The 17,796-nt window shown below is 54.9% G+C and overlaps 2 long non-coding RNA genes across 5 annotated transcripts in view; one reads left to right on the top strand and one right to left on the bottom strand.

Moving 5' to 3' along the window:
* Positions 1-2,443: 2,443 nt before the first annotated feature.
* On the top strand, positions 2,444-15,194 carry LOC309449381. Of its 4 annotated transcripts, none has more exons than XR_014185947.1 (4): positions 2,444-2,651; positions 9,610-9,887; positions 10,175-10,330; positions 14,952-15,194. It is a non-coding gene; the product is annotated as an uncharacterized lncRNA (long non-coding RNA). The 4 variants fall into 4 exon arrangements; XR_014185948.1 differs by lacking the exon at positions 2,444-2,651 and adding an exon at positions 3,693-4,022; XR_014185949.1 differs by lacking the exon at positions 2,444-2,651 and adding an exon at positions 4,032-6,788.
* LOC309449382 overlaps positions 13,599-17,796 on the bottom strand; it is a 73,453-nt gene continuing 69,255 nt past the window's right edge. Inside the window, exon 3 of the long non-coding RNA XR_014185951.1 lies at positions 13,599-13,966. This is a non-coding gene — a long non-coding RNA (uncharacterized lncRNA). The remainder of the gene's footprint in view (positions 13,967-17,796) is intronic.

Genomic DNA, 17,796 nt, shown 5'->3' with positions numbered 1-17,796 from the left:
TAGACACGGAGCATTTTAGGTGATTTTCAGACCCGGTCACTTGTGCAATGCCGAGGTACACGCTTACTATCGAATCATATTCCCCTTTTTAGTTTCTCTTTCCTGAGAGCTTTTGGAGACCATTAAGGGAAACAAGAGGTTTTTGCAAGGTTAAGAGACTCAGTGCCTAAAGTTACCATAAGGGTTTGCAGTAATTTACAGCTGGAGGCAGCGGGCACGCTGCGTGGGGGAAGGGAAATGCAATTTAAGAGAACAGAAATAAATAAGAAGCCGCAGCAGCTAACACTCTCTGATTTAATCCCCAGCCCACGAGAAAGATTTATTCTGTTATCTGACAGTTTGATCACTCCAGGAATCCCACAGGTCAACACATATCTGCTGTTATTATCTCTGGGCTCTTTCCACCAAGATGCAGAGGGAAGATTTGTTAAAGGAATTAAGCAACGAGGGGTCCTGAGTGTCATAGATGGGACCCCGGAGACCTTTGTCATGGAGATAACCCAAGTGATGCTTCTGCGCAGTGGCCCGTGGGCCGCTCTGTGCTGTGGGTGAGAGAGAAACCTCATGGGACGTGAGGAACAGTTGAACCTGAGTGTGAAACACTGGCCCAGGTTGCCCGGAGGGGTGGTGGGTGCCCAGTCCCTTCATGGAAGGGGAACCTCTCTGCTATGGGGCTGAGCCCACACGGAGGGTGCGGGTGGTGCCATTGGTGGGGTGCGCAGGCGGGTGGGCACGTTTTGCACACTCCTGTGCAAAGAGGCCCCCAGGAAACAAACATTCGGTCATGAGTGGTGGACAAGCCCAGAACACAGCATGGGGGGACCATGTGAGACTGGCATTAGGGACCCAAAGGAACCAGAAACTCTCTGGTAAGTCCATCAGAGCTGGGAGGAGCTGCCCAGCCTGGCAGGAGGCTGGAGGTTAATTAAGTAATTAACCCTCGTTAGCAAGGGCAGGCACACCCCAGGTGTTCCACAGGTCACAGCAATGAGGGAGGGCAAGAGGTCAGGGCCAGGGAAGGTTCATATACAGACCCCTGGGAAACAAGGAGCTTTTGGGTTGGTGGAAGCTGGTGCCTCCACCCCAAGGTGGGTTCAGAACTGCCCGGTGGGAGATGGGTGCAGGATGGGTCAGCATCAGGCTGGGAAAAGTGGCTCCTGAAGTGCAGAAGCACCAAGGGCTTATCTCCTGGGGTCAGCACAGCCCGGGTTTGCTGTGTTCCTGTCCCGGGTCAGTGTCTGAAAGGAGCTGGAGGTTCAAGGTGGTTTCTGGGAAGCTGCTGCGTTCGGAGTCGCCGTGGGAGGAGCTGGAGGGCCCCTCGGTGGGCAGAGCCCCGAGCGGCTGCGGGACACCAGCGCGGCCACGGCGCTCCTCGGGGACACCAGCGCGGCCACGGCGCTCCTCGGGGACACCAGCGCGGCCACGGCGCTCCTCGGGGCCGCGCAGCTCCGCTGCTCCACACGCTTCTTGTTTAGATGCCAAAACCAAAGGTGAGTGGGAAACATCCCTCTAAACCCATGAGAACGAGAAGCAGGTTGAAAGGCATCCAGAGGGACACCTGCAACGCGTTTCCACCCCCGTGGTCCTCCCTTCACCCTGCCCGGCCACGGGGGCCTCTCGTGCAACCTCGCGTTCCCTCCCCCACATCTCACCTGCTCCCTGGGACCTTCCAGGAAACTCGGTTTTCTCTGCAAAGTCACCATTTCTCAGTGCTTCCCCTCCTTTACCTCGCTGTCTAATAGTTTCCCACTGCAGAGTGTGTGTTTTGCTGTTGGAGCTGCCTGGGAATGGCACCAAAAAGCCACGGGAAGCTCTCCTACGCAATCGGGCACGTAGCCACGGAGGCATATGTGGAGGGAAACGCAGCCCATACCAATAAACAGCCAGAATGCAGATACACAAACAGACACAAATAAACAGCCTCACTCCCTCCAGTAAGCCTGAAACACATCCATGCAGGCAGAAGCAATACCAAACCTAGAGGGAGGCACTCAGACACGTAAAAATGCATGTGAACATATAGATTTTCCCCTTCCATGCAGCTATAGCAAGAGCAAATGTGAAGGTGGGGCATAAATGCATTAAAGAGCCACACATGTGCTGCCCTCCAGACAGACAATTTGGCAAAGCCCTCCCTCGGTTTCTCTGGCTGAAATGGAACATATTGCTGAGATCCAGAAGCCGAAGCTGTTGGCGAGCCCGTCCTTGCCCAGTCTCGCGGCTCCATGCAGGGAAGGGCTGGCTAACGGCTGCAGACGGGCGGGCGGCAAACTGCGGGCCACGGAGGCGGTGTGGGACGGGTAGATGGAAGCTTAATTAGCAGCGCTGCATTAATTGACCAGAGGAAGCGGTTGAGCGCTGCATTTTTCTGTGCTCAAAATGCTGTTCTTCTCCTGACCCACGGTTTTTCCAGCACTAACTCGGTAACTCTGGCAGCCCGGCCGGGGGAAGGCGTCTGCTCGGGCAACGGCAGGAGCGATTTTGCCAGGAAAACCTGCCAGGGTCTCGTCCCGGGACGAGCTCCGGAGCGGGAGCAGCGCGGCTCTGGGCACTGCTGTGAGCCTGGGAGCTGCGACACCTGAGCCCCCAAATGCGACTGGTTCCATAGGGAAAGGAGAGCGAAAACGTTGTAAGTCCCTGGGAAGGAAGAGGTGAGGCCAGGAAAGCTGCTGCATTTTTTTCCGTTCTGTAATTCTAAACCTTCCCCGTTGAGGAGCTCACAGAGCTCCGTGTTGACATTGGCGCTTCGGGCACAGTGGGGTTTGCGTCAGACCACAAAATATTTCTCAACCAAAACAGAAACTACCATCAAAAGGGAACTAACACAACGCTGCGCAGTGTCGAAACCAGACGTTTTCGAGTTCTTTTTCCCTGGCCCTTCCCCTCCCCAAAACCCAAACCGCTTTTGCAGAGCTTGGCGTGCGTTTCCAGAGGAGCTGCAAGGCCTGATTCCTGCGGGGCTGGTGTCTGTGTGACCCGCTGTGTGTCACCCGCAGGCTTTCTGGGCTCTTCTGTGTCACCCGTGCCAGATGTGCCAACATCTGCATGCCCACGGGCAGCAGGAATGGGGCTGGAGCGGTGGCTGCATGCGATGGCATCTGAGCCTCAACGTGGGGGGGACAACAGAAGGGCTTAATGAAGGTTTGAAAGAAACATCTTGTAAACTTTGGAGCAGAGAAGCTGCAGTTTATTGGAACATGTTTGCTTGGCAGGGGCTGGCCGGGCCCCTGCTGCTGCTTTTGCTGGAGCTCACCAGGCGGATTTCCACCCTGCCAGCGCAGGAGCTTGTCCTGGAGGCGGCTCCGTCGAGGAGCCCCAGCCGGGCTGGCGTCCCTCTGCGCTGTGTCCTCCCCCCGGTCCCGGCTGGAGGTGGCTCATGTCCTGGGACAGCCCAGGTACCCGCTGAGCCTCCTGGGATGGGGACAGCGCAGGGACCATCCCGGCCGGGTGCCCATCCTGGAGCAAAGCACTGGTGGTGCTGCTGGGGAACAGTCCCGAGCTCCTGGGACCCTCCTCTGGCCGCAGTAACGGGCGGACACCCGCCAGCAGCCGGCCGCGCGCCGAGCGCCCGCGCCGGCACCGCGCACCCCGCGGTTCTGGCAGCGCCGCGGTGGCAGAGCAGGGAGCACTCAAAACCTTTACAAGATCAGGGCTAATCCTGCTCCCACCAGAGCTGTCCCGGGTGCGCTTTCCCTTCCACTGCAACCATCTGCTTCTTTGGAAGCTTGATAAAAATGTCCTTTCCCCGCTGTCTCTCCCTTGCGCTCCCCCTCCCTGACAAAATCCTGCAACAACCGAAACGCCTGCAGTAGCACCTCCGCCCGCCCCAAAAGCACCTTCTGTTTTCTCTTTTCCTGGCACAGCTGCACTTTCCGAGGTGGCTGTTTGGAGACGAGCGGGGGCGGCGAAGGGAACCTGTGCCGACCTGCCTGTGCCACATCTGTGCCCCAGCTCCCGCAGCTGGTGGTGCCGGAGCCTCCATGAACAACTGTGCACGGGGATCAACTGCTCTGGTCACCAGGGTAATCAGGCTCCTTTGTTTAATGTTTGCTGGGAGACAGGTCCCTCTTAATCTATTACGGTGTCATTAAAAGGGAAAATGTTTGCTCTGTAGGGCCTCAAATGGCCTTTTTAAACCACAGTAAAAATGTAATTACCAGCTCACTTAGGAATTTAACCTTTTCTTGATGCTAACATGCACAGATTTGTGTCCACAAAAGTGGGAGCAGATACGGAGATGGGCCTGAATCAGGAAACTGGCAAGAACAGCCCAGAAGTGGCTGCTGGGTCGGTCCTCGATGTCTGTGACTGCAGGGGTGCGCTGCTGCCGCTGCTGGAGCAGGGAGCGTTTCACAAGACGCTTCGGGACCTGCAGGTGAACATGTTGCCGTTTAAGATACAACCAGCTCGTCCAAAGCTCGGAAATTCTGTAGGTGCCTGAATTTGGATCCCACCCCTTTTGAGAAGCTCAGGCTTCCCCAGCGCTGGAAGCGCCGGCCCGCGCGGAGGGCTCGGCGCATGTCGGCCGGTGGATTTGGAGACGGCCTCGTCCAAACAGCCCCTGCTCCCCGCGGGGCCAGCAGCCGCGTCTCCTCCTGTGCGGTGCTGCTCCCAGTCCACACCAGTGCCAGGCTGGTGCTCAGGCTGCACCTCCAGCACGGATCCTCAGCAAGAAACTGCTTCAATGTGCAGGCGCCGGGGGAGACCCTGCCATCCGCCCCGGGCGCGCGGAGAGGGGAGCGGGTTCAGCACCGCCAGCCTGAAATCCATTTCCAGGGACGGCGATTAGTGGTAATAGCACCTGAAATCAATAAAAGCACCAACGGATCCATTTTTAACAAGCTGCACACAGAAGGTGAATGCAACTTGCAGAGATTAATAGAGCAGGTAAGTGTGCTCTTCAGAGAGGTGACAGGGGAAGCTGCATTAACAAAAGAGCTGGTGCGAGGCCAATTTGGGCAGTGGAGAGAGCTTTCCAGCTGAAGAAAGCTGGTGAAGCAGAGGTCAGCAAACTTTCCAGAGGTACCTCGGCCTGGGAGTGGAACAGCCCCATCAATACTCTTAGGCAAAAGTGTGTGAGCCCTTGAGAGCTCTGAGGAATGGCTAAATGTCTGAGCAATTCAAAGGTGATGGAACTGGGAGAGCACGTCCTACACCGGGGTGAGCAATGAGGCTTCGTCCAGCCTGAGCGAGGCAGGAGCGCGGGGCGCCGGGGTCTCTGCCAGCAGGAACCTCTCCGCTCTGTCTGCTGGTGTCCCCAGGGCAGGCAGCCCTGTCCTGAGATTGCTGGGAGTTCTGGAGCCACATTATTGCAACCAGACTCCTGTTCCTTGGAGTGCAGGACCTCAGTGTGTAGGAGATGATGTAGATGAGAGCAGAACATGGAGACAAAAGCCAGGGGGCACAAACCTCTCTGAAGAAATAGTTGTTGATTGGTGCAGTTCTAGTCAGCGAGGAAATTCTGCTGTCAGCTCCGCGCCCTTGGGAACCCTCCGTTATTTCTGTGGTTTTCGGGTGTTGGTGTCATCAGGTCTGTATAGAGACAGGGCTGATGTGATGAGGAGCAGCTCACCTCTTGGCCTTTTCTTGGCGGGCTTTGAGCAAACCAGACGCTCAAATCGGGTTTATCTGGCAGTGCAGGCACGGAAATTGTTCTCCAATATGAGATTTCATTTGGTCTTTCTGCTTTTCCTCCTCTTTTCCCAATTTATTTTCCTTTGTACTGAGTATATAACTTTTCTTGGGGCTGATAGTTAACACGTCAGCCCCACCAAGGGAGAGTCAATTTTCCTTCCAACTCCATTAAAAAAGCTTGTAATAAAACCTGAAAAGGATGGATGACAGGGCTAGTTAGTAACATTAAATTAATTAGATATGGGAAGATGAGTCGAGAGGGTTCCTTAATGCGGTTTAGTTTTATGGATTGTTATTGCCGGGTTCTCCTCGTTGATCAGAAGAGTTGTCCACGGACACGCCGGCACCGCGGCCGGGTGGGGTCTCCTTGCACCGCCTGAACTGCAGAAAAACACCCGAGGAGCAGAGGCCACGGGCCTATGGATGCTCAGCGTTACACCTCCTGTTGCGTCTGAAGATGGTGAGTGACTAAAATGAAATTCCTGCTGCTGGAAACCAAAACAGATATTTGTGGGTGTGAGAAGCAGGCTTGGGAGAAAGCAAGAGAGCGGAAGAGAGGAGGCAGCGTCCTAGCGCATTAGATAAACCCTAAACCCACGAGTAAGACGATAATGCGTCCTGGAGAGCTGCCAGACATGAGTTAAGGAAAAGAACAGCACAGAAGATACGGGAGAGCGCTCGGCCAGGCTGCCCTCGGCCGGAGCGGCGTCCAGCAGAGCCACCAGCACCGCAGCGCTGGAGCGGGACACGGAGGGTCCGCCCGCCGGTGGCTGCTGGACTCCGGGACCGCGTCTGTGGCACCGCGGGGACGCGCGGCTGCTGCTCACAGCAACCGGCGCAGCCGCTGGCGTGTCTGGCCCAAGGTAACTAAAACCTGGCCAGAGTTTTGGGTTTTCCAGCCTTTCTGTAGGCGACCTTGTGCAGGGCAGCCCCAAGACGTCCGTGTTCTCCCCATGGTGATCTGGCCAGATGCACCGCGCAGGCCGCACAGACCGGAGCCGACCGAGTCCCCTCGGGCCGCACAGACCGGAGCCGACCGAGTCCCCTCGGGCCGCACAGACCGGAGCCGACCGAGTCCCCTCGGGCCGCACAGACCGGAGCTGACTCCAGCTGGAAATGCGATTGCTGCTCCTGAGCAGGGGAAACTGCAGAAGGTAATGTGAAATATCCTTGTGCCACATACGCTTTATTTTGAGGAGCAGGCAATAACCCTGCATCCCCAAATGAAATATTGAATTTTAAGGGAGATGCAAACAAGTACAAATGAAAAATGTCTCTGATAATAAAGCAAGCATTTGCTAAAATTAAAATGGAATGCATTACTGTCCAGGCTGGAGACAGAAATGTCAGCAGAGCTATGAAACGGGAAGCTGACTACTTATGTGACCAGATACATTTATTGTTTTCTTTCTGTTAATGCCAGTGGCAGCATTAGAGGAAAAAAACCCTCAAATTGCCTGACAACACTTTAGAAGTGAATTAAGCCCAGTCCTTGCAGAAGCCTCCTTAGCTTCTGTCTGAGCAGTAATGGAGATTTGAATGGAATCGCATCCAGCAGGACAGGGATGGGGAGAGAGGAATTAATTTTGCTGAGCAGAAATAATATAGATAATATAATAATCATTAAAAGGACAAGTGAAATTGGTCTGGCCCTCAAAGCAATCAATATGGCCCATTATCCAGTTGAATTGGCATTTGATGGGAATGGCTCGTTATTGTATTGGATGTGTCTGTGTTTCACATAATCAACTAATTCAGAGCCAGAGGTGCATTAATATCAGGCCATGTGCGTTTGCAGGGGGTTTGTGGCAGTTTAGCAAAGTGTTTATGTGCTGATCTGAAGGCACGAGAGCTCGAGCATCCTGGAGGAGTCGCTGCGTGTCCCAGCCCGGGGGGCTGACGAGAAGCATCCGAGTGGCTCTGGGCCAGGGCTGGCGTGCAGGTACCGCTCTGTGCCGTGGGCGCCACCAGCAGGGATGCAAGCGCTGCATGTGCTGTGTGTGCCCGGCAGATGCTCTTGTGGCAGCTCAGACCTGGCCAGGCGGCAGAAAACTTGCTCTGGGGGAACTGCCAGTGTGTTTTACACCAGCCGGGGCTCAGTTAGCGGGGCAGAGGAGGCTCTAGAAATGTGGTATTGCCTACATGGATCATTAGGGCGCAGGTCCTGCAGCTCTCCAGCATCTCTGTGAGGCTGGAAAAGTGACACCAACTTGCATTTGTTCTTGTAAAAGCTTCACGATAGTTTTCTACATTGCAGAATCTAAGTCTTGGGGGGCATAACCCCTGAAACACCCACCTCCCACATGGTTTACCTGGAAAAGGACCGGCATCCTCTTGCAGAACCCCCGTGTGCTCTCTCACCTGCTGGGATCCCGCAGCCAGGGCTGCAGGAGGGCGACGGGATGGCAGAGGATGCTGAGGCGTCTGGCCGTGCTGGGGGGCTGCTCCCTGGGGAAAGAGCCCGTGTCTCGGTGCACGGAGCACAAGTGTGACGGGGCGCCTGAGGGACCTGGAGCTGAGGGGAGACCTCCTGATCTCTACAAGAAGTTGCAGCGTGACCTCGGGCAGAACCACGCGAGCGAATGGCTCAGACGGGGTTTTCCCAGCCTCTCGAGGAGCTGTTTTGCAACGGAGCCCTGACCATTGCACTCTTCTCTTGGTCACGACACAGTTAATCTTCATTTTCCTCCAAGCAGGAGAAAGCACAGAGGTAAAAAAAAAAATATCCCAGTGATTTCAGTCAATTAAGCTGGAGCCTACTGGGGCTGTTGCTTTGGGATTTTTTATTTATTTTATTTTATATTTTTGTAAATGAGTCTTCCAGGGTCTTCGAGCACTTACCACGGGGAGTGACAATCACAATCCGCTGCCTTGCCTCTCCCCATGCTGCCTCTCCACAGGAGCTCAAGAAATCTTAACATCCCATCAAAAGCTAATTACATTCTGACACACCAATTGGAGACACCGAGAGATGGGGGAAAGCAGCTTACATAATGGTTTTAAAATTGCACAGAGCATGCTGAATATTTGGTGCTATGAAGTGCCAATAGTTCAGAGCGGCAGAGGCTGAAGGGTAATGGGAAGGAGTTATAATGGGGTTTGTACTTGAAACCCGGTCCCGGTTGTAGGTGCGAGGCCTGGTCCTGCACCTTGTATTTACTTGCAGTCACTGCAGTCTTGTTTTGAAGGGAAAGATGCCCCAGCCTTCCCCCACTTGGGTCTCTCTGCACATGGGACTGAGGTGTCACTAGAGCAAAGGGGGTGGTTGTCACCTCCCTGTCCCCTGGGGTCCCCTCCAGGTGCCGGTAACACCCCCTGTTCGTGTCCAGAACCCCCGCGGGATGGAGGGCAGAGCCACAGGCACGGCGGGCACTGCGAGAGCAGCCGGGCAGACGGCGGGCAGAGCCACGGGCACGGCGGGCAGAGCCACGGGCACGGCGGGCACTGCGAGAGCAGCCGGGCAGACGGAGGGCAGAGCACGGGCACGGTGGGCACTGCGAGAGCAGCCGGGCAGACGGAGGGCAGAGCCACGGGCACGGTGGGCACTGCGAGAGCAGCCGGGCAGACGGAGGGCAGAGCCACGGGCACGGTGGGCAGAGCCACGGGCACGGCGGGCACTGCGAGAGCAGCCGGGCAGACGGCGGGCAGAGCACGGGCACGGTGGGCACTGCGAGAGCAGCCGGGCAGACGGAGGGCAGAGCCACGGGCACGGTGGGCAGAGCCACGGGCACGGCGGGCACTGCGAGAGCAGCCGGGCAGACGACCCGTCCGGGGCTGGTCCCCGCAAAGCTGCAACTGGGAAAGGGCTCCTATATAGACATCCCTTCTTGTGTCCTTCCCCAGGCAGCTGCTGCTGGCTGCTCAGCGCTGGTGGAGATGCAATGGGTGCACTGAGCCCAGAGCTGCGGGTTAGGACAGGGAGATGGAGGAAAATTGGATTGCCTTGGATTTTTCTGGCCTTTTTTCTTCTTGCAGCCCTAAAGCCAGCTGAGAAGGCACCCGCTTCCAGCAGCTGCAGACTGCACATCAGCAGCTCCCCCGCGGCCCTGGGCAAGCGAGACCCGCCAAGCCAACCTCTGGAATGAGGCAGCGGATCCTCGCTCCTGGCCTTGCGCTGCAGCCGTGGACGCGCGTTGTCTGTGGGACAGCGCTGGTGCGGAGCGGTGGAGGGACCGCGGGGCAGCAGCGTTGGCCCCGCGTCTGCAGAAGGTGCCGTCTTCTGAACCAAGTCGACCGGCTGCCGTAACACCAATGTAGTTCTTTCCTAATGTTATTGGCTGGGCTCAGGAGCATGGCGGGAGGGCTGTGGCTGACCAGGCAGCAAATTAGCTGGAATTTCATTATCTAATAATTTATATGATGCCTGTGTATTTTGGCAAGACACCTTCATTAATAGAAGATGCCCTCTGTCCGCTGACTGTTTGCATTACCGGCCTCCCAGAGACCCCATGTGATGCTCCTCTTTTTAGTGACCTTCATAAGAGAGAGAAAAACGCTCCTCATTTCCCTTGATTTTTGTAATGAGTTCTGTTCTCTCCAGCCGTGCAGGGATTTGTTCCTCCGAAGCGCAGAATGAGGAGCAGGGGCGGCTGCAGCCGTGCTCACCTGTGCCCACCGGTGCTGGGGCGGATTTTGGGCCCCTCACGCCAAGAGCCCTTGAGGTGCTGGAGCGAGTTCAGAGAAGTGAACGGAGCTGGTGAGGAGCTGGAAAAAGGGATTTGGGTTGGAAATTTGGGATAATTCCTTCCCCAAAGGGCTGTGGGGCATTGAACAGGCTGCCCAGGGCAGTGCTGGAGTCACCATCCCGGAGGGTTGGACAGACGGACATGAGGTTCTCAGGACTTGGGGCAGGGACAGGGTGGGTTATGGGTGGACTCAGTGATCTCGAGGGTCTCTTTTTGCAGAAAGCAGATTTGCATTTATGAAACATTGTCACCTGTTGGGAAATGGTTTTGTCAGCTCTGCAGACAGATAGGTCTGCGATGGTGAAGGAATTAAATCCAAACGCAGGGACATGATGCAGGAAGCAGACACTGAATCAGAGAAATGAGCGAAGAGGTTAATATCCTTCCCAAGGTAAAACCGGCACTAGGGATACGACACTGTGTTTTGCCAGTGGCCTGAGGCATTTTGCAGAACGGAGCCAGATTCCCGGGGTGCAGTTCCTGCGCCGGGACAGCGGGCTGGCCCGCCCGGCACGGGCTGATCTCCGGGAGGTGAAGGGGGGTCCGCGGGCAATCTGTCCCTCCAAGTGATGTGCTGCAAATTACTGGCAATCAGCACAGAAAGTTTTGCAGCAGATTGATGATGTTTTGAGGCTCAAAACTGGAACCCTACCGGTGATTTGGAGAGAGCTGGAAATTGCTTATGATCTCATGGTGTCAGGTGTCTCATTTACAATAAATAAATACAGAGAATACACCCCAGACAATTGCTGTCAGGTATCGGGAGTCATCAGCCAGAGCTCCCTCGGAATTTGGTATTTTAGGTCAGCCAGCTTTAAGTTATTGGAAACTGCAGGCAGACAAACATCAAGGACTTTGTGAGTCAGAGCTGGGGTGTGCTGAGGATATTCAGCTGTTCACATGGGGCTTGGGTCAGTCTGTAAAGGAATAAACGAAGTGCAGAGCTGAGCGGAAGCCACTTGCAAAATTTCCCATGGAATTAAAAAGCAAACGGTGCGTTGTTTTTTTCGCTTGCCGCGGATACCGAAGGCAGGAGCTGCCGGCGTGCCCAGCGCTCTCCGCAAAGGGCAGGGCTCATCGGCAGCCGAATGAAGTGTAGGAACCCCGCTCCGCTCGCGCTCCCTTCGTCCCGCGGGGCTGCAATGGAACTGCAGGCACCGTGTCTGCTGGAGGCGCCGGGGCGACCTGTCGTCGCATCCCAGCGATTTCAACCCCCGTTCCTTTGTAAACATGAGCGTTCAGGGTGGAAAACCCGATCGGCTCATCTCACGGAAGAGCAAACGGGCCCGTCCAGCCCCTCTGCTCCGCCACGGCTGATCAGCTTGGCTCGAAATCCAGACCCGAGCCCCGCGATGGGAGGCTCGAGGCTCGCGGGCGGCCCGTCGCCCCCGAACCAGAGCTCCCGCTGGCGCCGATTCCACTGACGTCAGCGCCGGCGTCCCCAGCGGGGAATTCGTTCCCAGAACTATTCCAAGCCATTGTTTAGTGAATAATTCTGGGTAATGAAAATGCAGAGGGGAGGAATTGGAAAGGTGTTCGTTGTCGATTCACAAAAGAGGAGAAAGGGAGGAATTTATCATGTCAATGGTTTGCCTGTGAATTATTCACTCACTTCACAGAAAAAAGTAAAAACCTCTTTCCCCCCACCCACCTGAGAGGAGGGTCCCCATCTCTGGGGGTCCCTGTCTCTGGGGGTCCCCGTCTCTGGGGGTCGCTGGCTCTGTGCTGACGTGTGTGCGATGTGCCGGCTGCGGGCGGTGCCCCTGGCCCCCGTGCCGAATCACCACCGCACGCCGCCGCGCGTCCCGCTGCCCGAGGGGAGGTCGCCCCGCAGCAGCGAGGGGAAGTAAAACAGCGGCGCTGGATCCAGGAACCGTGCCAGAGAAGCCATAAACAAGTGGAAAGGCTATTAACAGCGCATAACCTGATGGTGTTAGACCAATAACGGGAGGAGGCTATGCATCAGCAAGGGACATTAGAGCAATGTTTTACTGTCTCCGTGCTCCTAAGCGTCCATTTGGCTGCAGGAAGGGAAATGCCGTTGAAAAAGGGTTGACGGGGGGAGGTAGAAGAAATAGGCTGCTGCGGGAGATGGACGGTGAAGGAGGGTGGGATGGGAAAGGACGAAGGGTTGGGGTTTGGCTGCTGTCTCTATGGTGTGCATGCTCAAACAGAAAACCTTCACCTGAGACCAGGCAGAGACGGCCGAGCCCAAGGACCCGTCTGGGCAGGGGCAGGGCAGCGCCAGCCCCGCTGCGCTCAGCGTCAGTGTTCGGGTGACGCAGGGGAGGGGTTTTGTGCCCCAGAGCTGCACACGGGGATAAACAGTGAGAAGTGCACGATCAGGGCTAAAAGTGGCAGGGATGAGCTGATTTCCCGGAGTCCCCATTCTGTCCCACCGTTCTGCCGCGGCAACCTGCGCAGTCTTTTATTGGTCCCGTTAAAGCCAGTTGTCTGTGCGGGGATTGATTTTGGAGGAGCACAAAGTTAATTCATTTCCAAAATGAAAGCCTCCATATATAAAACAGCCCGTGTCTCGCTGCCCTTGCTCCTCAGGATGGGTGAGCCTGAGCATTTCATGCCGCTTCTAATAGCTCTGGAAGCCCTTACTGAGATTACAGCAAGGATGGAGACTGTACTTCGCCTGCATGTAGATTCAAGGATAAAACGACAGATGTCTTTCATTAAACATCTCCGGAACGAGCTGTTCGGGAGGCAATATGTATTCAGACCCCATCAATATTTCATAAAGCCGTAATAGATGTTATCATAGATCCTCCATCCAATATTTATTGCACCATAATCATGGATACATTGCACCAGGGCTCTCCATCCCCCCGCTGCCTGTCCCCCCATCAGACATGCACCCAGGTACCCAAGATTTAAATGAAGTGCAAACCTTGTGCCACAATAAATTTGAAGGAGTTTGAAGTTGTTTGTTACTTCAGGCACTTTCCAGGCCCAACGATAATGAAACAAATCTGTTTGCAGAAGGCGTTTTTATGGATGGGTTTCAAAGCGAGTTGGCTCAGTGTAAATCTCTGGGTCGAGGCCATTAGAAAGCATTTAAGCTGCTGCGAGGCAGCGGGCTGTGTCTCTGTCTGTGGGTGTTGGAAAGCAGAGACCTAAAATTAGCAGCATGGAAACAGGGATCCTTTCGGGCGGCAGCTGCTGGTCACCGCGCAGGAACGCTGAGCACGGCCGGACCGGATCCTTCCCTCCCGCCCAGCACCCTGCTGAGGCTTGTGGGCAGCCGGGGAGCTGTGCGGGGGCTGCACCGCCAAGAGGTATCATTGGGACCCTCAAGGGAGCCTCACGGATGAATGTTTGCAGCCGGTGTCACGCAGGGGGTCAGACCCCTGGTCGCGATGATCCTTTGTGCCCTCCGAACACATCAGCCTGGGGGAGCTCCAGCTATTGCCCTCCTACTTATTCTTAAATTGGTCAAACGTCTCAAAAGCATTTGGCTTTGGATCACAGGACATCCTAATGGATGAAGTGGAGCCATCCAAAATCAGCACATCGAATGAACAGGGTTGGTAATTGGTTTCCAAGCAGGGAAATTCCACATCAAACAGCTTTGTTTCTTGTGGAGACCCGAAATGGCTGGTCTTGACCCTATCCCGTCTAATGTCTCCAGCAATGAGCTAAGGGGGCAGAAAAAAAAGGGAAGAATCTATTAAATCCTCATTGGTAAATGCTGAAAGTGCCACAAAGACTGGGGAAGAAGAGCCCCAGTTAGCGATACGGAGCCTTGGGTTTTCTTGGCGGCCCTGGGTCAAGCAAACACGGTATTTTGGTGCGGTCAGATGCCGCGCCATTCATCCCTCTTAACTGAGGCCGTCTCAAGGTGTGTGGGGTCCAGCCCTAGTCCTGGGAGGGGTGGAGGCACCTCTGGAGCACGAGTTATTAATGACACCTCTGATTGCCCTTAGGGTGGGACAGTGCGCGTTTCTCTGCACTGACAGTGGAGACGGGGGTGGTTCACTTAAAAACATGTAGAACTCCCGAATGGGTGAAGCCGGGGGAGGAAGCCCCGCAGCGGAGCGGGAATGCAGAGAACGCCTGCAGGACGGGCTGAGCGCTGGCTCGGGAAAGCCCTGGGACACAGCTCGTGGTCCTCCGGCCGCTCCGGTGCAGGGAGGTTACGTCCCTTGTGCTTGGCACAGCACCTGCAGTTCAAAAAGGGTCTGGAAATGTCGGAGGGGATTCAAAGAAGAGGCAGAAACAGCCAATGAATGGCAAATCACACCTTTGGAGAACAAATCAAGGAGCATGATCTGCTTAATTTAGCAAAGAGAGGGTAATAGCTGGATGATGGCGCCATTATACCCGCGGGGAAGCGGGACTGGTGCTGGAGACGCCTCAGAGCGGGCAGAGCTGCGCAAGCTCCGGGTGGGTTGCCAGGACAGCCCAGGAGCAGGAGCAGGGTGCTGGTTTTAACAGCGGAGGAAATGCTTTGGATTGCTCCTCACTGCATGTTTTGGAAGCATGTAACTCAAAAACATCTTTTTCTTTCCCAGAGCTGTGTGATGCACCCCACGGCGCTCCCCGCAGGGCTTGAAGCAGGGCCATGGATGGTAGAAAGTGCCTGAGAAACACCTACTTTACTGCAATGTTATAACCTTGCAGGCCCGCGGGGCCCTGGGGAGGCAGACCCAGCGCACAGGGAGCGCACGAGCACGCGGAGGGAGGGAGGAATTTCCAGCATGTGTGAAGAATGTCAGCCTGGAGGCCACAGCGGGCCCGAAATCTGGGCCCCGTGGGCCCCGGGTCGGACGCTGAGTGTCTGCGAACACAAAACGTGTGCTGATGTAAAGAGGCCTGAAATAACGAGGGAAGCTTGGGGGATGCTGACACTCGAATAAATCCAAATGTCCTGGTATTTGGTTAAACTTGAATCTGAATATTTGTGTATGTTTTTTACAACATTCATTTGCCTCAGGGAGCAATTTGTGGAGCTGAAATAACCCAAGATTTTTTTCTTTCTTCTTTCTTTTATTTTTTTCCCCCTGCCCGGTATTTCCCCCTCCAGGAAGTGAACAGCCTGGAGAAGATTGGACCATGCATTATTTCTACCCTTGCAAACGGCTCCAGACGCGCAGCGCTCGAGCTGTGGAGGCCGTGGCGTGTGCCAGAACACCAGCGGGGAGCTGGGACCGGAGCGCCCGTCTCACCGGTAAAACCCGCGGGACCCACGGGACCCACGGGGACCGCGGCACCGCGACGTGTCTTGGCAGAACCACGACCCCGCGGCGCCCAACCCCATCCTGCTGCGTGGCAATGGGTGCGCAGATGCAGCACCTTGGCCCCTTCGAGCCGAATTTCTGATTTCTGAGGAAACCTGGCTTCCTGACAACTTGGCTTCTTATTATATGTAACACATAACCTCCTTATTATTACATACGGCATGTTTAACTGCTTCATTTACTCTGGGAAGTATTGCCAAGTACAGCTATTCTGTTGACATATCATTTGCATGATAAACTAGTATATTTTAAGCCACGAACAGGGTGCTTCTGTGAGCTGTCTGTCTGCGCTTTTACAAGCCACCGGCAGTAAAGTGTCTTTGCTGCTTGAATTGGAGGCTGCAGCCCCACACGACGCACGGGAGGGAACGAACGATCCTCCCTTCGGGAGCAGAGCAGCCTCCTGGCTTGTCCATGGCAAGGAGCCAGCTCTGCAGCTCTCCTGGAATGAATTCTTGGGTAGACATTCCTTTGGACTCTTTTTTTGGATTCTGTTTTGGGTAAGACTGGAAATGATGCTTTTTCACTAGACAAAGGAGTGTCCCCTGCTGTGTGACCAAGAGAGAGGTGGTGGATGAACCATCCCTGAGACACCCCAGGCCAGGCTGGACGGGCTCTGAGCACCCTGAGCTGGTGACGATGTCCCTGTCATGGCAGGGGGGGCACTGGGGGGCTGGGACGGTCCCAACCCAAACCATTCTATGACTCCTTCTGTCCCCGCGCATCTGCACGTCTGTCCGCTCTCCCACGGGCAGCGCCACCTCCCGCTCTCGGTCAGGTCGGGTTTGCGGTCGGAGCGCCCGCAGAGCTCCCAGGCCTTTGAAAGCCAAGGCTGACATCGTGAAGTCTAATTTGACACATTTCCAACAGGGGAAGCATTTATTACATTAGACAAGTTGATGCAGCTCTCAGGTTGGGAATTGCACTTATTTGACATAATAATGGTGTAAAGTCCTCTTCCTTTTATTATGTTATCTCTCTTTAATCATGCAGAGACGCTCCCCAGTAATTTTAATCAAAGGCTCAAGCATCACTTATCTGAGGACTAATGACTCAACTGGATGAGAGGAGAAACTTTGAAGAGCTTGAACTGGGAGGAGCGAAAAAAGGCGAGTTTATTTGAAACTTTTTCCTGTCTTTACGTGTGTGGTTATTTCACCGATTTCATCTGGAGAACCTCTGTGAGCCCGGTGAGCGGATGCGCCGCGTCGCCTGCTCTGCTGAACACGCTGCGGCAGAGGACGAGGCGCGTCCATCGGGTGTCCCACCGGAAAGAGATGTGGGCAAAACTGCTCTTCTATTGAGAAAAATATCAAGTTGCCTGGATCTTTTTCCATGTTTGATGGGAATATTTAAATGATATTTGTCTTGGAGTGAGCCCTTTTCCTTCAAATGCCATTTCTAACATTTCTTTTTTAACTTTGAACAGAAATTCTTGTGGAAGCCCCAAAAACTTGTGAAAACACCCCAGCCCCAAAGGGGGTATAAGGAACTCACGTGAGGTTTGTAAGTACAGTTTCTGGTGCTCGTTCCTGCTGTTCTCACGGAAGCACCCGGCTGTGCTGGGAGGGAACTGTTCTGCTCTAGTTCCCCACGGGCAGAGCCCCCGGAGCTGCTGGTGCAAGGACGGTCTCGGTGCAGCGGGGCGGGCCAGGCTCCCCCGCTCCGGGACGACAATTCCTTCCTCGTGTCCAGCCCCAGTCTCCCTCAAACGTCTGTCCCCATCTCTCTTATCACCCCTTTAAGACTGAAAGGCTGCAATGAGCCAAAGGCACCGTGACGCCAGACGGCTGCCGCGTCATCTGCGCAGCGGAGCTCCGAGCAGATGGATGCTGGATAAACATTTCACAACTGTGCGGTTATTATTGATGCAATTACTATTAATACTGTTTATAAGTATGATGCTAACACAAACATAGCACTGTAGTAATGAACACAAAGCATACTTAGCATGATTGCTGGTCTAATAATTAATGATGTCTATCAGTGATACTATCTGCTATTACAACTAATGATGCAATGGCAACATATCTTGATTTCTAAAAGATGGTTTGGGCAAAGCTCAGTGTGCCGAGTGAGCGCCCGGGGGAGGCTGTGGGGCTGGAGGGGACACCCGGCTTCAGAGGAAATTGTCATGGGAGCCTGAAAACTGGGGACGCTAATGAGCTTTGGGCCTCGGGAGCAGCAGTTCTGGGGCTCAGCTGGTGCCCGCCGCTGTGGCGCTGTAC

The sequence above is a fragment of the Streptopelia decaocto genome, assembly GCF_964273445.1.
Source record: "Streptopelia decaocto genome assembly, chromosome: 23".
Classification (NCBI taxonomy): domain Eukaryota; kingdom Metazoa; phylum Chordata; class Aves; order Columbiformes; family Columbidae; genus Streptopelia; species Streptopelia decaocto.
Note: the sequence above shows the minus strand (reverse complement) of the source record. Positions and strands in the feature narration are given on the sequence as shown.